This window comes from Aedes aegypti, unplaced genomic scaffold (genome assembly GCF_002204515.2).
Source record: "Aedes aegypti strain LVP_AGWG unplaced genomic scaffold, AaegL5.0 Primary Assembly AGWG_AaegL5_hic_scaff_2221_PBJ_arrow, whole genome shotgun sequence".
Lineage (NCBI taxonomy): Eukaryota > Metazoa > Arthropoda > Insecta > Diptera > Culicidae > Aedes > Aedes aegypti.
This window is the reverse complement of record NW_018735732.1, coordinates 7,887-24,237: the sequence shown is the minus strand read 5'-3', so window position 1 is coordinate 24,237 and position 16,351 is coordinate 7,887. Positions and strand designations below refer to the sequence as shown.

Sequence of the window (16,351 nt, the reverse complement as noted above, 5' to 3'; positions counted from 1 at the left end):
TTGAAGTGTGTGTGCCGAGTAAGTTTCAGGTTGGTTGAAAAAAGGTACGTGGGTCGATGCTTAGAAGTGTTAGCAATTTTCCGAACAGCCATTCTTGCATCAATTTCATTTTCGGTTAAGGTTTTTTCCTATGGCAGTTGTGTTCTTGTTTTTTAAATTAGAATTTGTTTACATTACAGTAACATGACAACAATCAAAGCGCATTCTTCCGCCGCTTCGGGTGTGAGGCTTCGATTTCAACCTTCCAAGTGAAGTGGACTTTGACTGTTCGTTTTAACGGCTGCGTTTAACCAAACGTGCGATTGCGATGCGAAATGTTTTATGCAAATGCGTGGCCCATGCTATAGATGTGCTTGCTTTTGCCTAATATATGCTATTAGTGATATGAAGTTCAATTTTGGTCCATATAGGGCATGTGTTACGAATGTTAGAAGCCATGATTCTTTTTAAATGGTTAAACGCGGATTTGATTTTTTTTTTAGTTTGAAGAATTAACAGAATTTGTACAAGGAAGCTTCAAGGAGACGCACCTACCTTTACATCAGCTTATACAAATTGTGTAGATGAATTAGTAAGATCATGCGCACATGTTGTTAGCGATATAGATAACTTTCCATTAGAAATTGTTTCGCGAAATGCCAATTCTTTTCAATATGCAAAAGGAGGACTTTGCATACTCTTGTCCAAAACAAAGAATCTGCATCTATGTTAGGAGCTATAAAAAATATAGAATGTAATAAGCAAGTATAAGCAAATAAATAACAAATTTGAATCGTTAAAAATCACAGCTATCAAACGTTATCGAGAATCGAGAGATCAATAATAAGGTAAAAATTTGACTTTGTGATTCATGTAAACGTTGGTTCGGAAATGAACGGCCATAGGGCTGGAAATTTCTTAATAAAAGATTAAAAATAATGTATAAATGTCAAATGGTTGATTACGGCGACAAAGTTTTTCCATTTCTGGTGTTTTGAAAAAATACATGCCTCCCCTAAAAGCATCACAATTGTTAATTCCGTGCAATTAGTTGTTGACGGCACGCGTTTTTTAACGGATCTATAGTTGAGAAATAAAAAAAAATCATAAAATTACATTTCCAATCTGATTTTAAAACTTAATCTACGATTTACATTCTTCATTGTGGAAACACATGCCTTTATCCCGCTTCTCTCCACCGAAAGGTCCTTTCAAGATTTGGGTTTTAACTCTTGACTGTCTCGCGGTTTCGTGGAATTTGATTGCTTCCTTCGTTATTCTTTTCCCCCGTTTCTTCCCCGTGTATTTACACAGCTTCAAGAAAATGATAATAAAGTAAATAATTAACGTGAAAGCATTCCCTCATTGCCCGGTTCGTGCGCTCTTGATTCTATATCACACCCTAATGACGCGTTTTTATGTAGCAACCGAATTCCCTTATTCCATGCGAAATTATTACTTACGTTTCACTTCACAAAATCAAACTGTAATCCGAACTGAGGATCGTATCGGGTCAATATGTAATTACTATTTTAGCGCCAGAAATTGTTTATAAATGCAATCTATATTCCCTCCCCGCTTTCTAGTAGTAGCTTAATATGGCGTCCTACGATCTAATATGCTTAGGTTTAAAATATACTTTGTTTTCATTTTCTTTTTGTTTCTTGTTGTTTATTTTCAAATTTTGTTTTCATAAATTTCGTCCTTATTGTAGGATAGGTAGTAGCATCTGAAGCGGAAAGCAATATTAGTTTTACCTCAATCACGCGTTTTACTATTATAGTTAAATAAATCGATAGTACAGATTTAGATGATCAAAGAAAAAAAATCGTTTTAGGTGTAAGATTAAGCAGATGTGATTTTATAGTTTCACCAAAGAAAGTGAAAACATTTTTTAGTGATTCTTTTAGTCAGTTTGTTTTAAATAAAAAATAATTTGGATTGTTTTTCCAACTAAACAATAGTACGTAATAGTAGTAAACATTTTCTCAGCTGCGCGCGCAGTTCCATAAATCTTTAAATAGGCTTTTAGGTAGTCAACTGGGTACCATTGTGTTGCTTTCTTAGAACAAACGGCGCGTCTCTTTGATTTCGTTGCGTCTCCACTGGGGCATTCGATAGAATTCGGCTCTGGAACACTGAAGGATCGCTTCAAATTCCACATCCGACAAGTGGCGCTATTGAGAGGGAAAGAAAGCGAGTTAAAAAAACTATTCACAGCAGTTCGAAGAACTATTTCACTCACCTCCAAGTTACACCCGGTCCACATCGGAAGGCAACCGATAGTTGGTAATCAGCAGCAGATGGTACGGGTAGATATTTTGGCCGGCTCGTGCACCAAACATCGAGTGCGCCATGTTTGGCAAGCTGCGACGGATCGGCTGCTGCGGATAGTGATAGGACAACGCGCCGGAGTAGGGCTCGAGGGCGGAATGTTCGGCTCCGAGGGCACGCCGATCGCCTTCCGTTATTGAATCGACGGAAAACTGAAAGCAAATTGGGAAAACGGAGTTTAGAATGATTTCGGAACATAGATCGTGCAAGTTCGTGCATAAATCACTTGGTTTTTGGTAGGCATAGTCATGGGCGCATCCAGGATTTCTGTCGAGGGCGCTCACTTGAAAAAAAAACGCGTGATTGAACCATTCTCTATTAGTAGAAGTACTGAATCGATTGATTCTCGGAATCAACTGTTTTATGCGATGGTATACAAAAATATCAAAAGTCCTCTAAGGAAATGTCGATTAGTTTCTCCAGTGTTTTTTCAACGCTTTTCAGGAATAACTCCAATAATTTCGCTAGACATACATTTGGAAAATTTTGAGGATTCTTGGAAGAATAATTTGATTAATGTTGAAGATAGAAAACTCCATCAAATATTCAAAGGAATTAAAAAAATAGATAAATAACTAAAGAGATATCTGGAGATATGCTACTAATATCATGGAAGAGTTCTCTGCAGTAATAACCGGAGCAAGTCATGGGCGCGTTGAAAATATTCTACCAGAATCTTTGATTGTACTAGGGATTCCACTAGAAAATCTTCCTGGATTGCTACCAGAAATGTTTCAATCCTCTATAGATTAATCCACCGCTTGAACCAGAAAATCCGCCAGTATTTACTCCAAGGCTGGCTCCAAGAATTCCTCCAGAGATTGCTATATCAATTTCTTCAAAGATTTCCTTCAGGAATTCTTCAGAAAGTTTGTTACAAGATTCCATCACGCGTTACCCAGGAATCACATCGCGAGTTTTTTGAAAAACTTGTCGTGGGATTCCTCAAAATATTCATTACCAGAAATTCCACCAAGGGTTCCACAAAAAAATTTTACCAGGAATTTCTTCAGCGATCTTTTTTAGTAATTTTCTACAGATTCCTCCGGAATTTATACAGAAACTTTTCCAAGAAATTTCTTCGATGATTCTTCCGATATTTTCTTTCAAGAATTCTTAAAATTCTTAAAGAGATTGCTCAAGGAATTCTTCCCAAGAAATTACTACATGGATTCCATAAAAAAAACTATCAGGAGTTCCATAGGAATTCCTCCAGAAAATCCTTCAGCGATAAATTCAAACATTCTTCTAGGATTACTACATGATTTCCTCTAGAAATTCCTTCAAAAATTCTTACATGCAGAGATTTACTCCAGGAATTCTTACAGTGATTCTACCCAGAATTTCTACAAGGTCCATCGAGGAATTCCTCAAGGGATTCGACCTAAAAATTTTCCAAGGATTTCTCCAGGAAGACATCAGGAATTCCACAAGAAGAAATACTGAAATAATTCACCAAAAACTTCCTCCAAGGGATTCACCAGGAATTTCTTGAGATATTCCGCTGACAATTGTTTGAGAGATTCCATTTTAGGGAATTACAGTCAACTATCCATAACTCGTTATTGAAGGGACCATCGAGTTAGGGAGGTATCGAGTTACAGAACCAAAACCAGTGCGAATGCGATTCAAGAAACCATGGAGGTAGCCATGAAAACCAACTTTTACTATGTTTTCTAACTCGATATTCAAGATAAATGGTTCCTTGCGATGAATTTGCGGATACTACTATGGACATCTGTAATCTGTTCGCAACGCACTTTTCCAGTGCTTTTGATGATGGAACGACAACAGCTCAACAGATCGAAAATGCTCTACTCGATGTTACCAACTGATATCATCAACATAATATGATAGATTTGACGAAGCAGATATTCTAGCTGGAATGCGAAGCTGAAACCATCTCCAGCTCCTGGTCCCGACAGAATCCCGTCAATTATATTTAAGAAATGCGCAGATACTCTAAGTGGTCCTTTAAAACATTATCCAATTTATCGATTGCACAGTCAGTGTTTCCAACAGATGGAAAAGGTCGATTATGTTTCCTGCCTTCAAAAAGCAAACTAACCGTGGGGTAACATCGCTAAGTACGGGATCAAAATGTTTGAGTCCTGTAAATGAGATCCTGGTAAATGATCGTATTTTCCGAGCAGTTAATCGTATGTTTCGCAAGATCAGCATGGATTTTTGCCGGACGTTCAACCACTACGAATTTGCCTACAGTTTTCGTCATTCTGCATTAACACAATAGAAAAAGGTCTCCAAATCGACATTATATACACTGATTTAAAATCGGCTTTTGATAAAGTGAACCATGATATCCTGTTAGCAAAATTGGAACGACTAGGCACGGCTCGCAAACTCGTGGATTGGCTAAGATCTTACTTAGCCAATAGACAGTTACGCGTTAAGCTGGGTTCCATAAAATCTGATGCCTTTCACAATAGCACTGGGCCACGGGGTCCCTCAAGGCAGCAATCTGGGCCCAGTACTATCATCATATTTTTCATCGATGTCTGCTGAACCCTACCCTCGGATGCAAATTAGTTTACGCCGATGATCTCAAATTATACTTGACAATTGAATCATACCGAGATTGTCAGAAATTACAAGAGTTGCTCGTTATTTTCGTCGACTGGTGGCAGACGGAATCATCTGACCGTGAGTAAAGGAAAATGCTCTGTAATATCGTTTACCAGGAAGAAAAATCCCATCAATACTGGACCTACTACATTGACAACCACCCACTGGACAGAACTACTGCGATAAAGGATCTTGGAGTAATTGCCTCGATACAGCGCTTAATTCAAGGACCACTACAGGCCAGATCATTTCCAAAGCCAACCGCAATTTGGGCTTTATTTTCCGAATTTCCAACGAATTTCGCGATCTATATTGCTTTGCGTTTGTTGTACTATAATTTAGTTCGCTCCGTTCTTGAATCCTCAGCTGTTGTGTGGTTGCCCAATTCACAACGGATTGAAAAAGTGCAGTCCAAATTTATTAAGTATGGACTTCGCTTTCTACCATGGCTGAATCGGGATCAGGCTACCACCCTACGAGGACAGGTGACGACTTCTTGGAATGGACACCCTTGAAAAACGTCGGAAGATATTCCAAGGGCACTTTGTTGCAAAGATTCTCTTGGTGAAATTGACGCTTCGCGATTTTAGCTCAGGTCAACATAAATACTGGACAGAAAATACTACGACAGCGGAGTTTCCTGAGATTGCCATACCATCAGACAGGATACGGACAGCATGATCCTATTAGTGAATATATGTGTGAAGCTTTCAATGATTATTTTACCATGTTTAATTTTAATATTTCTTCTAGTTTGTTCGTGAAGTTCTGAAACTAGCTCTTAGGGACCTATTTTATAAGTTGAGTCGATCAAAATGACTCGACTGGAGTCACTGTCGACCAAAAATTTCGCTCGACACGGGTCTGTCACTCGAGTTTTTCAACAGTTGTCACTCTATGTGACTGGATTACTATGGCAGTTGACGGGTGACATCTGAAATACGCATGCTTACTTTGATCGACAGTGACCTTAGACGAGTCACATGAATCTGCTCGATTTGCAAAATAGACCCCTTAATCTTTATTAGTATGTTTTTTTCATGTAGACCACTGAGTCCGATTAATTGTACCAAATAAATAATAATAATAATAATAATAATAATAATATCGAGTAAGAAAGAGTTGACTTTAATTCTTAATCATTCAAGAAGGGAATCGCGGTATTCAGATAAATTTCTTGTGAAGTTGAAGAAAAATATATTTTAATAGAGATTCTCGGAGGGCTCCATTTTCAATTCTGAAAACGATTTCTCAAAAAAAAACATAAGGTATTGCCGACGACTTACTGGAGTAATTTGAAGCACCTCCAGAATCAGTATTAAGAAGAAACCTTGGAATAATTTCTGATCTCTGATGAAGCTTTGTAACAGAATTTGTTTTTATTTCATTGAAGCTTAAAACTTCGAAAAAGATGGCCATTAGTTATCCACATGTTTCCTGTAGGGGTAGAATGATCTGATCCAAACCTGGGAATCAAAACCATAGTCAAAGCTCGATCCAAATTTTCACGATTTGATATGAGGAAAAGTGTATGACAAAAAGGGCGTGTTTAAGATGTCCTAGGTTTACGTTGGTTTATCAATAGGTTCTTACATTTAATCACGTTGTGCAGATTGAATACTTACTATCGCTTTTTCCGCAGCTGAACTCCGTACTGTGGGTCTTATCCCCAAGTCCACCGAACGAGAAATCCTAGAAATGCACGTCGAAACTAGTTAGTCGGAGCACTTATTTTTTTATTTTCATTACAAATTAAATGCATGCTTCAGAACCGCACATATTCATAGTAATTCAAGCGTATCAGTATGTATTTACATGCATAAGATTGATGTTCACGAAAACCTCTCGAGCTGTTAAAAGATGTTTGTTGATAAACGGATAGAAATCCTTGAATTCATAAACTTTAATTGGGGCTTCGTAGAACATCAAATTTGAATGGAAAGAAAGACATAATGAAACCGGTTTTAGTCGTGAAACTAATAGTGAAATGCCTACTTTTAAAATTAAACCTTAGCTTTTCCTCTCTAATGAAAACTTGGCCCGCACACGAAAGACTACTAAAAATGAATGTTCTATGTAAAAATGCATTTAAAGATGGAGGGTAATAACTTGTTTGAGGGTGATCCGTTAGGAACGTCACGTAAAATTTGAGAATATTTGTGCCACTCGCTTCTACTGTGTTTTATTGCCAATATACAATACAATACATTATATCTCAAATCTGAATTTCCCCTTCTAAAACCTTGACGTTCTCAATGGGCCATCCCCGTAAGCGAACCAAATAAGAATAATGTTCTTTTTATTATATGATTTTGCTTAAAATTCTGCTGGACAAAAAATATTGCCTTTCAAAAAAAAAAAATACAGCCGAAACAACATTGACAAACAAAATTTCGTTGGATGCAAAACGGAGAACAGAACTTTTAGTATGAATTGGGTTTTACTACAATAAAAGCAGCTTACAGGAACACCGTGAGCGGAACCAGATGTAGCGGAAACTGAGGTATGCGAACGAGGGGCCAAGCCGTAACCCGGTTTAGGTACTTGTCGTAAGGAACTCACCACTGCGTAGTTTTGTTTCGTTAGTTGGTTTGTTTCAATATGGGGTGTGTGGTGTTGGGGGAAGTGTTAATGTGGATCATGTTAAATCATTCGGACATAGTTGACGAGATGGTAGTAGCATTGATGGCGGGTTAGTCCAAATCCGGCAAGCATTTATGTTAGTCACGGGAGTAGACGAATGAACAAACATGTACTGTTAGTATGATGGTAGCAATCGTATAAGTTATTATCTAATTGGATGATGTTGTTATATGTTGTTGAATTTGCACCACAATGTCTAGCCATAGCCACTGATACGAGGATGAGAACAAAGACAAGGACAGGAGCGTCCGTTCGGAGAGATGGAACTTACAGAGCTGTAACCGTTTCTTAACGACGAAGGTGGCAGCGTTGAAGTTTTAAATCCGTATCCTGGCTTCGGAGGAGACCTATACGAGTGGATGGCTATTTGTGGGCGTTTGACAATCGTTTGTTGAGTTTTATGTTTTTTTGTTGAGAAATTAAAAAGTAATAAACTTAACGATGAAAAATTGTTATCACGAAAGCTTAAGGAACTCACCATTATAGCTGGGCGCATTTCCGATGGCACGGCCAACGGAGCCACGGTAGCTGGTCGATCGATCGAAATATTCGTCTTCGTTTGGTCGATGATGGTCCAGGTTTCGAGAGGGCGATGCGCCCACTGGGGGATTCGTACCGTAGACGATAGGTTGGTTCTTTCGATGCCGGACGGAGTGCGCGAGGCATTCCGAGGATCGAGGTTCTCCCGTTTCCAGTGTTCATACTTTTTATGCTCTTGAAGGTCCTTCAGGATAACTTTGCCCATTCCCGATGACTTTAGCTTGCTCAATTCCTCCTCTTCTTTTTGGAGCCGCCTGAGAATGAATGAGAAATTTGTTTATAGTATTTATCTTTATAATTTAAAATAACTACTAACATTTCAGCGATGTTTTCCTTATCCTCCTTGTTCTTCGCGTGATCCACCTCATCATCGGATTCAATGTGCTTGTAGGAATCGGAATAGCGTCGTCGCCTTTCCGGGTCGGTGTAAGGGTATGGAGGGGCCGGGAAGTCGTCCGTTCAATCTTTGGTTTCTCGCCTGGTGGGGGCTTCTTCGCTCCCGGGTAGTGACTCAGCTCGATCGGTTCCTCATTGTTCATACCGGGACTCTTGGGACGGGGTGTCTCCGAGCGGATACTATCGACCAGCACCTTCATTGCGCTTCGGCTTCTTGAATGCGAACGTGATCCGGACGCTGACCGGTGTCCACTGCCGTACTGGTTCGGGCGATGGAAGTGAGGCGATACCGGTGCCTTATCGTACGGTTCAATTGGTTTTCTCAAGTAGTGAGGCTCATCCGTAAGGTAGCTGTAGGTATAGATACGAGCATATCCTCGTACCCGTGACGGTTGTACTCTCTTAGAATCAGCCCCGGACTTGTGGTACGATGGTACTGCGTGACACGAGTGAACAATTAATTAGACTGGAGCAATACATTGGAAATAGATAAATTTTATCATGATGAGCTACAAATTTGAAATCAACAATATAACCGCTGAAAAGTGATTGCGTCTGATTTTTGTAAATACCAAGACACATATTTGAACCTTGTGATGCGCTGTGAACTTGTGAACTGGGATCCACCAGAATAATCTTTACAGCTCGGAGATTAGAGGTGGCCGCACATGTACCCCATTTGGAAAAGGCGGTGTGATTGCAAAATCTTATTCAGAATGCAAAAAATCGTCATTTGACATGTTTGGCTCTAAGCCGAATGGAGTGAATAAAAAAGTGAAGGTTAACTGTATTTTTTTTTCTTTCTTCTTTCCGTACTTTTTTCATTTAAAATAAACCTAAGACCGAGCTAAGGTCACTTCAATACTTATGAACAGAAAGCATAGATTTTTTGCACTCATTATATCGTATGATGTATATCGATTGATTCCATATCCAGGAGAGACGATAACATTTACAAAGAAAAGGCCCTAAACCGAATTGAGATTGTAAATTTTCTCAGTTTAAGAAAGAGTACACCAAGAATCAACTTGTTCACGTCTGTCAAGCCTTCCAAGGATTCCCAAAAGTAGCCAACAGGGATCACGATAGGATCAGAATGAAAAAATCTGCTTAAGATATCAAAGAATGCTGCCTAACAGACATAGAAAGAATATGCCAATAATATCTCCACACTGATCTCATCTCGTACGATTCTCATACCAACTAAATTATACGAGAGTTCCTATGAAGACTACAAAATCATATCGATTAATATTATCGATTAAAAGGTACATTTTTATTGGTTTTTAATCATGTATATTTTCGAAGTGAAGTTAATCATGTGAGTTAACCATGCGCTCGCCGTTCTTTACGTTCTTGACGCTGTGGTTGGACAGTAGGCCAATAAACTAAGAAGTCGAAGTAGGTAAAGTTGGCTTAAAACTGAAAGAATCGACACTTTGTATTCAATGCTGCTGCTAATCTTCTTGTTCTGGTGAAGTTATGTTATTTTCATGTTTCATGACTGCAGTTATTCACTAGCAATAAATTATGGTATTTGCTTAATATTTAAGGGGAACTGTTGAGAATTATCCAAGAATTATCTGCTATTCTACCAAAACAGAGTGCTGTCGAGAGACACTACAGGAAAACCATTTCCAAAAAATCAAAGACCCGCGTAAGTAGGTACATACATCTAGTCCTAGTTTTTGTTTTTATTTCCTTCAGTATTCCCAATCAGTCAAAACATATGTTAAGGATTTCCACAAGAATTTATCAAAGATTAATTTTGCAAGCCGCCGAAGATGTCAATAAAAACTTAACAACAGTCCGTCAAAACTCGTGTGTAGGGTATTCGTAAAGATCTTAGCAAGGAACACTACATCTGTGAAAGATATGGCACTAAGATCGTGTTCAAAATTTAACTATGATCATTGGAAGAATCCGCAAATAAACAAGAAATTGATAAAAAAACAAATCAAATATTATTCTGTCAAATTTTCTTACTCTTGTTTTACGTCCAAGCTTCTGAGCATTAGTGAAACTAAGAGCACTTTCACATATTCACTGAGAGCTTTCCTTGCCTTAGCTGCCATTTACATTCCTATATCGTGAAGCAGACGCGATTGCTTTTTAATCATTTTCATTCGAGCTCGTCACTGCGACGAATGTTTAGATTTATTCCTGATAATGGTTCACATTGAGTAATTGGTAATAATAAACAATTCCTCCACTGTTTGGAATATGAATCATGTTCAGGAGTTTGTGACGAACGATACTGATATTTGGCATGCATCGAAAACCTAGGACTATTCTAGCCATGCTGTAGCTCCTCCCCGGAAACATGGATTTTCTGATAATAAATCTTCGAGCTGTTTAACCGAATTTAGTACTATACCATTTTAATTCCACTATAGTTTGTATCTTTTACAGATTACGCCGTATTTCGACCTCAACTGTAAGGCGTCTTCAGTGTCGTGTACTAGACTGTGGTACACGACACAGAAGACGGCCTTACAGTTGAGGTGAAATACGCGTATCTGTTCAAAGATACAAACTATAGTGGAATTAAATGGTATAGTACTAAATTCGGTTTTTCATCTACTTATGGATTTCTGGCCCAGAAATTACCATTAGCAACACAGGTAGATTTGTTCCAATATCGTCTGCTCCATGTGGACCAGGATTGCCCCGTCTTGGGGAGTTGAAACACTCACAGATTCAGGGCTAAGGATGAAAATATAGTGCTAGGGTTCGAATCGATGGATCCTTTTTCATACTAAAAGATTCGAGAAATCGAAGTTAGACATCTTCACCATGGCTATAACGTTTTCACTGGGTTTAGGAGTTTACAAAATGTCTGCTTATAATTAGGAAATCAAACAAGATCTGAAGCACATAATCTAGTCATCAGATTTCGGAGGGACCTCCCAAAATTTTGAACAAAATCTCGCAAGTATTATGCTTGTGTTCCTGGGTACAATTTGCAATAATTTTTTTCACGGAATCTGTCACGAATGCTGCCAGATATATTTCGAAATTAGCCTGGATTGGGTGGTAACATTTTGAACAGCGTTGCGCCGTTTTAGTAAATCTGAGGATATATTGAATGTTCCTTTCTCTCTAGATGCATCCTAATGGGTATTGGTTTCAAATTTCTAACTCATCAGTAAAAAATGTTCTATAACAAGACTAGACTAAACAGTATGTAGTAGTAAAAAAAAACACATCAATTAAACACAACTGTAGAGGGTGATGAAGGTGGAGGAATGGAAGCAACGGTGAAACATAGGAAAAACAACAAGAAGGAAACTAACCTTTCTATGCGTGTAAGGACTATAAACAGAACCACTCAAATTTGGTGTTTGTGAAGGATTACGAAAACTGAAAAAATAAAGTTAAAAACAAACCCCAGTGCACAAATTATTTTTTCATGCTGCGTCAGAAAAAAGTAAAATAAAACTTAATGATAATAATAATAGTGGGACAATAAAGATCAGTGAACCACCGTTGATCTGTTTTGTGGTGTGATGTTCATTATGTGCTCCAATGAACAGATCAATTGCAGTTTCTGAATCAAACAATTAATAAAAAAAAATCGTTACTAGAGAAATCAAGTGAGAATAAGAAAGCATCGAATTAAACAAAACTAGCGAAAGCGACTGCTTCTCTCTATCGTTGAAAATGACCAAAATTTCCCATCTCGCTAACCTGAATTTTCACCTCATTGCACTTGTACTGGTTCCGGTCGAATTCGGTTTCCGTGTTGAAACCGTTGGTTTCGAACCCCGTTCAGAATACCGGACTCGGACGACGGTCCCGGGACCACATCGTGGGTGCCATATTGCACCACCTTGCAGGTACATTTCCTCTCCATCGCCGAATGGGTCGCCGCATTTGGTGCACCGAGCACACGTCGGATGGAAGTGATGGTTGTCGCCGGCCTGCAGCACCTTACCGCTGATGTACCGGTTGCAGTACGCACACTTGGACACCGAACGATTTTCTGGAAATCTTTCTCGCAGTACGGAACTCCATCCTTACCCATGTACTCGCCATTCAGTGTGACACCGCAAGCGTTACACCTGAAAGATTGAGAGTTAGTCAACGCCATACGATTCAGGTTGGCCACCGAATTTTAAAATTCACGTTTTCTTCCCGGTTCTTGCTTTTTTTGCTCGCGATTGCCCGAACACGAACATTGTAGAGCGCATCGCATCATTATATTTTAGATGCACTCACGCATCAGATTCCCCGTGATATTTCTACTATAATACCAATATATCGGTCAATTTTGTCAATACTGTGGTACATTGGTTTATAATCTATCTATTATAATCATAATCCACCCAGCTATTTACAAAAAATAGCAATAAACGGGAAAAGAACGACTGTGAGCAAACTTTGCTCATCCAGAAATAACGCTCTTTGATCGATCCAACTCTGAGATCCATGTTTTTCAGTGCACGGAAGAGAATAATAAAAAAAAAAACTAAGCATAACGTTTTGAATCGAATCCCGGACAGCTTCAACTTTGTATGGGAAGGATTTCACTCGAAATGTTCCAAAATTTGCTGTAAAAAGTTAACAATTTGAAAGATGATTTAATAAACATTTTCTATAGCAATCCATGAAAATATACAATGCACAACTAGCGTTGACGTCTTACTAACGGATTAATGAGTTTATTTAATCGTTTGACTATTTTAATTGTGTTTTTCAAAAGCTGTCTAGAATTCGAGCCAAAGTGTCCGGAATGGTAAATAAAAGTATGGTTGTGTTTGGAATGAGAATCACGCTTATATTGAGCTGTTCGGTAATCCAATCCGCATGGTTATTAAATTAATTAACTCATTACGCGTGGTAAACATGGACAAATTATGGTTGAAATTATGAAAAAAATCCACGTGCTCGGCTGGGATTTGAACTCAGGACTCTTGTATGCTAGACGAGCGCTTTACCAACTAAGCTACCAAGCCACTTGGTGACACAATAACTGAGTTGGTTACAAGTTTAGAATTCAAATCCCTACAGACCACGCGGACCCCTTTCGTAACCCATATCCATCCATCTCATGTTAACTACACACGCGGGAAGAGCGAGTGCGATTTATTTAGTGTTGAAATTGTCCACAACAACTGTATTGTGGATGAGTAAAGATGTGGGAAGGCTATCAACGTGTCGTTCTCACTCAAGTGACGACATGACTACTACAGAGAGGCAGTAACACTCTAATATAAATTGACGATTATATTGAGCTGTTCGGTAATCCAATCCGCATGGTTATCAAATTAATTAACTCATTACGCGTGGTAAACATGGACAAATTATGGGTGAAAGTATGAAAAAAATTCAGTGGCGATTCCCTAACCTCAAATCTACCTGTTCCACGAATAGAAATTCTTGATTTTATGCAACCAATTTGCATCTATCAAGTGAAGATTTGCTAGAAAGGAAAATTCCAATCATTTGCTATTTGCTTTATGATCTCAATTTTTCGAAAAGGCATTTTTAGATGCGTAGAACAGGTAAAAAGTGAGGTTACGAGTCGCCTCTGAAAAAAATCCACGTGCTCGGCTGGGATTTGAACTCAGGACTCTTGTATGCTAGACGAGCGCTTTACCAACTAAGCTACCGAGCCACTTGGTGACACAATAACTGAGTTGGTTACAAGTTTAGAATTCAAATCCCTACAGACCACGCAGACCCCTTTCTTTATTGTGGAAGAGTAAAGATGTGGAAAGGCTATCAACGTGTCGTTCACACTCAAGTGATGACATGACTACTACAGAGAGGCAGTAACACTCTAATATAAATTGACGCTTATATTGAGCTGTTCGGTAATCCAATCCGCATGGTTATTAAATTAATTAACTCATTACATAATTAACGCATTATCACGCGTAAATGCCAGGATTAAATTAGTATATATTATTCTGAAGATTTGATCATGTAAAATTTTTAAAAATGATGACAAAACATTTATATGACTTAATATATTCTCAAACCGAGTTATTAAATACCCGAGAATACATTTTTTTTTCAATAGACGTAGATTGAAGGAAGAAAGAAAAGTAGTTTTGGCGATTCCCAACAATTTGGTTTATATTGGTTAGTAAATCTTAGCCATCTGGAACTCCGTCTTTCCACCAGTGGAATGAAAACGTATTTTTCCCGTTTACCCGATTTTCCCGGTCTGGTGACCACCGTGGCAATTAGCAATGTGCACTTACTTGAAGCACCAGATGTGCCACTGTCGATCGAGTGCGATCAGTGCTTGGCCTTCCTTCAACTGCTGGTGGCACCCGGCGCACTCGTTCGGATCGACATCTTTGCTATTCTGCTGCTTCCGGATCGCTTCCTGGTGATGCTGGAGAGTGGCAGCCTTAGTCGGACTGGAGGTAATTTCTTTGATCGTCTTCTGTTCCTGCTTCTGTTCGATTTGTCTCTTTGGCGACGCTGTCACAGAGTTCGTCGTCTGTGCCGTGGCTGCTACCGGACCTTTGACACAGCTTTCGCATAGGACTTCTTTGCCGGTGTTGGTTACCTTGTGAAAAATCGTTTGTTTTATGAAAAACACGTTAAGCATGAAACGAATTCGATTCAGGTGGTGAGACATTACTGTATGAAGTACGGCACACACACACGCAAATACCTACCTTGCTACCCGACTGGAACGCTTGTTTGCACTTGCTACAGGTGAAGCACTTCTGATGATATGTGTTGCCCATGGTGGACACTACCTCGCCCTCCACGTACTGATTGCAGGCCGCGCACTTGGTACCGTACAGCTTCTGATAGTCCAGGGTACAATAGTAGGCGCCATCCTTGGAGAAAAAGCCGCCAGTCGCCAGCGATTTGTTGCATTTGGTGCACTGGAAGCACGTTTTGTGGAAATATCGGTCCGAAACACGCAACACCTCGCCGGAGCATTTTTTCTGGCATTTGCTGCACTGGATTTTCGTTTTACCTGCAAGAAGCAAAGAGAGGAAAGATTGTAATTATTATCGATTTTCCCACTTGTTTTATGGGTAGCGGTTGTTTATGTTTTTAGCGATGGTACGTGGATTTATTTTCACACCCTGCGCGAGTGGGACGATGAGAGTAAGCCGGTCGGTGAGGTGTACTCAGCTGCGTTCCAGGTCCATAAATAAACGTGAAACAAGATTACGCAAGACACTTCCTCACCCCAGAAGGGACGGCGCCATCTATGGATCTTCAACGGCCGAAACGTGTGTGCAAGCCAAGCGGAGTAGTCAACTCGGCGGCACCATGATGGATGGCTTGAGTGCATCGCAGAAGACATTGTCGACGGCATGGTGCATTGCATTGGATGGAACACATCCCGCGTTTATTAAGCTGAAATGTATATCTGAAACAGATCGATTTTTGGTGTTGCTTTTGCAGCAAAGTTCAATGACTAGGAAGCTATTCAGAAAGCGCATTGAACGTGTTTCATATCATTAGAATTAAAGACACTAGTGATAAACAGTCACACGATTAGATGATAATAAATTACTAATTTTTCCTAGGTTGAAGTCAAAAACTGCATTCACCCTTTCCTTCTCATCTTTGTTCAATTCCATAGGGGCAATGGGGGCAATATGAGCCACCCCGGATTCGACCTCAAAAACAGTGTTTTGATGTCTAGTGTCATTATGATCTGCTAAAGAATGCTTCAAATAGCCACCATAATAAAAACCGTTAGTAAATTCGTTTCAACACTCGAAATATTTACAAAAATGTTCGAATTTGTCCTTTGTCATGGAAAGCTTATAATTTTGGCAGTTTTTAATTAAGCTTATAAGACAATTATATTTATTATCTTGGTAAGCTATACTAATTCATTGAAACTTCAGATAATACTGAACAATTCGTACGCGAAACTAGATTTGTT

The 16,351-nt window shown here is 39.1% G+C and overlaps 1 pseudogene; it reads right to left on the bottom strand.

The window, feature by feature from the left end:
- Positions 1 to 2,042: 2,042 nt before the first annotated feature.
- On the bottom strand, positions 2,043 to 15,455 carry LOC110680961 (annotated as a pseudogene).
- Positions 15,456 to 16,351: the final 896 nt, after the last annotated feature.